Below are 7,500 nucleotides of genomic sequence, written 5' to 3' on the forward strand. Positions count from 1 at the left end.
TCTATTTATCTATCTATCCATCTATCTATCTATCTATCTATCTATCTATCTATCTATCTATCTATCTATCTATCTATTTATCTATCATCGCGATACTAATGATTTAAAGTCAAAATTTTAACATAGACAACCTGGACGGAAAAATTTTAGTCATCTCGCAAGGTGATTCTAAATCTATCGGTATACTTTATGGTGGGTGTATGACCAATATTTTTATGTTTCACAAACATCTGCTTAAACACATGATACCATACTCTCTATAGGAGTGTGAGATATAATTTACAGTTTTAAATATGCATAAAATATTCAAAAATTTACGTTTTTCTTTCTTCCCCGAAAAGAACCCAGCCTGAAACTATATCCTTAAAATCATGAGGATTAATAAAAATAAAGTAATAGTAATTTCGAACTTAAAAATTAAAAAAAAATCGAATTCATGTATTTTTAAATTTTAATTTAAATATATGTTTTTAAAAGCTTAAAACTTAAAAAATATTTAAAAAAGCTTTGAAAATATGTGTCAACCAATTAAAAGAAAAAACATAAAATTTCCTATTTAATGTTTATTTTACATTAATTTTATAAAATATAAATTTCGTTCTAAATTATGTTAATATTAAAGAACCAGAAACCAGAATTCATTCATAAAATTTCCGCTTTGAACATCCTTTAAAAAGTCATATATTACCTGTTATATCTAACAGTATATAAGTGTGTAATACTAAATATCCTTTTTTTAGCCCTTACTTATGTCCTTTGTATTTTATATTTTAGTTAAGGTGATAATATTGTCAAATTGATAAGTAATTTAGTTTTCAGTTGTCCTGAATATTTTATGAATGAATTTCTTACTTTCAGGTTTAGTTGTAATGACATCCTAATGGATTTAGGCGACATAATTTCTAATCATTTTAATTCTGTTTTCTGCCCTTTTTTAAGTTGACCCAATGCCATGTGTTTTTTTGTTACCGTCAATAGTGCTGTAATACAGTGACACTTTAAAATGGAACAAAAAATTAATTGACAGCGTCTGTGTCTGTTTTTTTTTTTTTTTTCTTAATGTTGTTGTTGCCTGAGTTAGTGAGGAATTTTGACGCCACTTTACCTACGGATCTTATATTATTTTAACTGCTCGTAAAGATAATGAATCTTTCAGCTTTTATTTTATTTTCTTTTCATCTTATTTTGTTAAATTTGTTCTGTTTCAGTTTTAAATTTTAAAGAGTTTATTCTTTTTTTTCGTGGCTGTTTGTTTCAATTTAAATTGATTTTGCTTTTGGTTTTTTATGGTTGATTGTTTTTTTTATTGTTGATTTATAGTTTTATGATATTGTTTTTGTTTTCCTTAAGACATTTTTTTTACTGTTGGCCATTTGCGATTATGACTCACGACAAAAGTTGTTTAAGATAAAAGTGTTTCTTTTATTCATTTTGAAATAATTAATATTGTAATAAAAAAATCTGAAATATGTAATTTTTAGATGTTTTAATTGTATTCTCTTTATGCCAGTCACTGTTTCAAACAGGGAGACGCGTAAGGAAGAGTCAGAGCAGAATTGCATTGACTATGTATTAGTTTAGTTTTCTATTCATCTATCGGAATGAGCGGTCGCTATGAAAAGCTTTCGCATTTTTGTAAACAAGTTAACATCTTTTGCCTATCATCTACAAGTAACTTAAACGTATCGTAAAGTTTAATGAGGAAAGTTTTATCTCGTCTGCTTCTTGTACGAAGTACTTCTCAAAGAACTACGCTCAGACCTAAAACTTAATATAATATATGAAAAAACATGATCCATTTAGCGATGTCATGTTGTAGTGAGGATCTCATTATCGTATTATATCAGACATATTTAACTATACCTTTATTAAAATTTCAATAAACCTACATGATCCCCAACATGGTTCTATGTAGTGCAGGCATGGATCATGTTCTTTCAAATAAAAACTACTACTTAATGATATAGAGATTAGTTTTCGGATTATCTAAATGATCAGAGTCCAATACTTTTTGCAGGGTGTCATCCATATGGGTTTATGAGGTGACACCAGTTTAGTCTGTAGGTGAACGACAGAGTTATATATTGAAATGTAATCGTTGACCAATAGCACAAAATGAGGCCTTAAACCCAGTATAATCCACATGCTTTATAAAAGCCAAGACCAATTCTAACTTATACTTCTAAAATCTACTTCTTTAGACAAAAAGTGAAATATAAATTCATTACAGGGGGCTTAAAGTAAATTTTGTTTGGATATATGTGGGGCCTAGAGCACTACGTCAAGCAAGGCTCTGTTAAAAATGATCCGAACTTATACTTAAAAAATCTGCTGAACTTCTTTAGGCAAAAAGTGAAATATAAATTCATTAAAGTGGGCTCAACGTAAATGTTGTTTGGGTATATGTGGGGCCTAGAGGACTGTGTCAAGAAAGGCTCTGTTAAAATGGATCCAAACGGCTCTTAAAAGTCGGTGAATCATACATATTAGCGGACTATTTCAAATATTGTACTTGTCTGATCGCATATCAGATATATACTTCTTCGGGAACTTTGCGACACTTATACCAGATTGAATATAACGATTAAGCGGAAAGTGCAAATAGCAATAGCAAAAAATCAATTCGTATACGGATGTCTCTACGATGGGTGACGTCAGCACGTTGGATTTATATTTGAAACCCATACTTATAAGTATACCACGGTCTATCTAAACACAATACTATTTTCCAGATAGAAGACGTTATAAAGGAATATCTAAACTGGATTAGTCAAAATTACGTTCGAACAGACACGTTGTAGGACACGTCATCAATGTATACTAGACATATTGGATGTTTTTATCCAAGCATCGTACTTGTCTGATTGGATACCAGAGGCAAACTTTTTCGGTAACTTTGAGACACTTATTCCAAATTGAATATAACGATTAAGCAGAAGGGGCAAATACCCATAAGGATACATTGATACGGAAAATGTAAACTGGATTGGGGAAAAAGGAATGATTCCAACAGACATTCACTAATAACCAGAAGACAACTAGTGCGTTATTAGCTGAGAAAACCTCAACCTGGATAATCAACAAAGAAGTGTATGTTCTTGCTTTAAAGCGATGGAAAATTGAGGATATTAAAGAACCATTCGACGTAATGAAGACTGAATCAATAGCCGAGATGATCTCATATGACTTCATGAGATAATGAACTATTAACTAACTATAATTCTATGAGATTTCCAACTAATAATAGATCATTTAGCCTCTTTAAAATGAACAAGTGTAGGGTTAGTACGAAGGACACACTGGTCTACGGGCTATCGTATATGGGGAAGCGGATTAGAAGAATATAGAACATTCTTTGTCATGGCTATTTGATCCCAATATCTTGGGATTGATATTATTGCAGACATTATATTTCTCAAGAACACTGATTAGAAAATACTTAAGAACTACGGCACCTGATAGGACCAAATTTCAATTATATGTTGCAGGGATCACGGGGAATGCTTCTATAAAGTTTTTATTTGTCCGACAGATGGAGCCAATTATTTTAAGTTTGAGCAGTAATAGAACTTTACATGTAGAATCCGCATGTGTTATCAAGGACTTGTACACAATGAAAAAAATTATATACAAGCCTGGTTCCTGGTGCCAAATCAACTCCGAATTGTTTAATAACATCTGTTGTCAAGTACATACAAACGTTCGACAACACTATGCAATGTTGACAACGCAACGTTGTCGTACGTACGTATACTTGACAACGGATGTTATTGAAACATTTGGTGTCAATTTAGTAATAGTATCGAAATTCATATGTCAGCATGTGTAAGGTTTTTGTCATCAGAGCCCTTTAGTGGTTAAGATATATCTTCCAAATGTTTGAAAAGAAGTACAAATCAGTTTCGAAAACTCTTGTTGAGCTGGTGCGATTGGAAAACTTTTTTAACCTTTAAACGTTTAATTAAGAATAGAGACTACCAGTTTAACCCTAATAAGCCGCCCTTTAAGTAAGCATTAGTGTTAAATATCTATTTTTAAAAGCAATTTTATCATAAAAGATTATTATATTGCAGAACAGTTGCTTTCAATTATCGCTTTTAAATGTAAGAAAAAACTATTTCCTAAAACCTTTTAAAATAGATCCCATCATATGGTTTCTTCTAATTTTCAATGAAATTCTATATCAATTCTTATCTGCATCTTATAGATAATTGTATTAGACACGCGCCTAAATTGTTTTTTTTTGCGGCATTCAAGTGACACTTTTCATTATTATTTCAATTGTAGATGAAAAAAAGAAAAAGGTGAATCTTTACACTAAATTTTTTAAATTTCTATTTCTAGTTTTTTTTTTTGTGTATATGACGGTTTTCTTATGTGGGCTTTAAAACCTTTTTTTTCATTTCATTAATTTCTTATCAATTTATTTTTTCCCTAATTGTTTATAAAATGCCGCCTTCTCAATGGCTTCGTTTCTGGTGTCTGCTTTTTTTTAATTTTGTAAAACCCATAAAACCCACTCTTAATTTTTTATGACCAACAGTTTTTTTCTTTAGTTTTAATTTTAATTCTCTTATTTTAGGTTTTTTTTCTGTTTAGTGTATTTTTTTACATTAAAATTTTGTTTTATAATTTATTAGTTTTATAACGTGTTAAACTGTCATTAAAGGCTAGCTGTCATTTAATTATTTTCATTATTATATTGTTCATTTAATTTAAAAATAATAAAAGTTTTATAATAATGTGTGAAAATAGTTTTAAGGAGGAGTTGTTATGAAAACAATTGAGGATCGTTTACTTATCTGCAATATAATAAAAAAATTAAAATAAATAGTAATTTTTTAAATTTTTTAAAAAATTTTAGAGTTAAATAAATTTTTCGTTTGTTTTAAAGGGTTAATATATATAACTTTTTTTACTGCTATTTTAAATATTGGATTTTATACGACAATTTTCAGCTCGTTATATTAAATTTATAAAAGCTATGCTGATAATTTCCATATATTTAAAAAATTTGACCTTTGACCTTTAAACTTCTCAGTTTATGGGTTAAGTTAGTAAGACTTTAATGAAATTTCGGAGATATATTTTTGATATATTAATAATAAAAATACTATTTCTAAATGCTACACTAAGAAATCCCAAAATATTTCAAAAATTTGACCTTTGACCTTCTCATTTAATAGGGTAATTTAGGCAGACTTTAATGAAATTTCGGAGATATATTTTTACACATCTGTACTATAAGAGTTATGGATCTAATTTTTAATATTTTAATTTCCTAATCTAACAAGTTAAAATAAAGCGAAGTACTTCCAAAAGAATAACATTTATCACCACTTCAAAAGTAGTATATAGTGAATATCTTTACCTTCTGTGGAAGTGATGTTTAATGACTTCTGAAGAAACGAAAATAGTTTTTACATTTAAATATTATTTAAGCCAAATTAGTTGTATTCCATAATAACACAATTTCACTTCCAAATAACTTCAAAAAAAACATACAAATCACTTCTTGAGAATGACTTAAAAAGAAGTAAATTTGGAATCAAATAAAACGAACATCCCTCCTATGACAAGCCTGTCTTTAAATCATCACTACTTCAGGTCTTTTTCAGTACTTCCATGAAATAAATTCTACTTATTTTTCCTTCTTTGGAAGTTTATTTTTTGCTGGGTATTGTCCAGTAAATCCCATGAAATTTTCTAATAATTTACAATTTTTTTTAACAAAGTTGCAAACGTTATTTTGCATGACATAGTTTTACAACCAAAAAACATTCTAGACTGGGAGGACCTACCATCGGACCAATTATATTTCCTTCATACAAGATTGTCTCACAATAATGTGTATGTAGTTATGGTTCTTATTAAATTATAAAACGATTTAGCTTTGTCCATCTTCATGTCATTAAAAATAATCCTTGCTTAACTTTAAGAAAACAAAACTGCATAATATTTATGAAAACTTCATGTATAATACGAAATATGATTTAGTTAAACTCTTTTCTCATTTTTTAATAAAGTACGAAAACGCGTTTGCAATATCTTCTATATTAAGAAATTTTGTATATAATAAACTTTACAACAACTTTGTAACAACATTACAACAATTATATTTCCTTAATCAGTCTAATGTCTATATAAATTATGGATTCTAATTAAATTATAAAACGGTTTTATCTTATTCGTCCGGTAAACAAGCAATACACTGAAAATAATGCAAGCTTAACTTGACAAAAAAAATGTTTTGTAATATTTACGAAAATTTCATGTATAATATGAAATTTTATTTAATCTTAAGAAAACATTGTTTTATTTAAAATAAACAAAATGTTTCATTAAAGAATATGACATTTAATGAAAGTAAAAAAATTGTATGAAAATATTTCATACAATTTCATATATATTATGAAACATTTTTATGGTGCAAAAACATGATGGATTTCAAACAGTATACGACATTTTTCATATGTATTAAGCATATATTATTTTTTGTTGTGGAAACTATAGGTTGAGGTTCCTTCGGGATCCACGTAGTGGCTGTGGTTTAAACCCAAATTCGCGGGGAGAGTAAGTGGCGGTTAAAAGACTGATGCATGATAATAGTCAATATTTCGGGATAAGTTCGGTGCTGTTGCCGAAAACAACAGATACCCCACAGATGGAGTGACTGTGGACTAAGCGTTGGAAATGAATTGGTATTAATTGTATAAGGTACGGGATGAATGTGAGGTTCGGCGGGCCCCATCCACCTGTCTACCTAATGACTAGAGCCACTTTTTTCCAAATATGGCTGTAGTCCACTTATGAAAATGAAAAGGGATTCAGGTTCTGTATGAGCTTTCGTCCTCTATTCATCCCGGAGTTCTTGGATGTCACTCTCATACATACAAAGATCTTTTTTGACATGCCACGGGGGGGGGAGGGGTTCTAACTCTGTTAGATGGTGGTTCCCACGACAATCGGTTCTTCGCACCCGAACGACTCGGAGTTTAAAGAACAACGACCAAGGATTGTCAGCTCAGCCGCACCGACTTTACACGTATGTATATATTCTCTGGCTTTAGTGGCCATGGTTCGCTCTATATACAAAACGATTAAATAACAGTTAGAGTCCTAAAATTTTGCCAAAAGTATCAATAAAGTAACAATATAAACAGTTTAAAAATACTAGCAATAGAGGGCGTGGCACAGCCCATACGAATTAAATATTAAACTTTATTTATCAGGGAAACTATTAGAGCTAGAATTATCAAATCTTTCACGAACAACTTTGACATAGATGTAAACATTTGGGGAATAATTTAATGTATTAGCAATAGGGGACATTGTACCTTTCATATGAATTAAAAAAAATCGTATATCTGGAAAACCTTTAGAGCAAGAAATTTGGAGAAGGCGTAGGAAGCAGTCCTTAACATGATGTTATTTTTAGCATAAATATAAACTTTTAGTTCCAGAATAATTGGACTTTTAGTAGTAATACGAAGTGAAAAA

General features: G+C 29.7%; 1 protein-coding gene across 8 annotated transcripts in view; it reads right to left on the reverse strand.

Moving 5' to 3' along the window:
• The window catches only part of LOC111684050 (probable serine/threonine-protein kinase yakA), a 39,370-nt gene that overhangs the window by 12,860 nt on the left and 19,010 nt on the right, over positions 1-7,500 (reverse strand). The gene's annotated exons all lie outside the window — the stretch shown is intronic.

This window comes from Lucilia cuprina, chromosome 4 (genome assembly GCF_022045245.1).
Source record: "Lucilia cuprina isolate Lc7/37 chromosome 4, ASM2204524v1, whole genome shotgun sequence".
In the NCBI taxonomy this organism is placed as follows: Eukaryota; Metazoa; Arthropoda; class Insecta; order Diptera; family Calliphoridae; genus Lucilia; species Lucilia cuprina.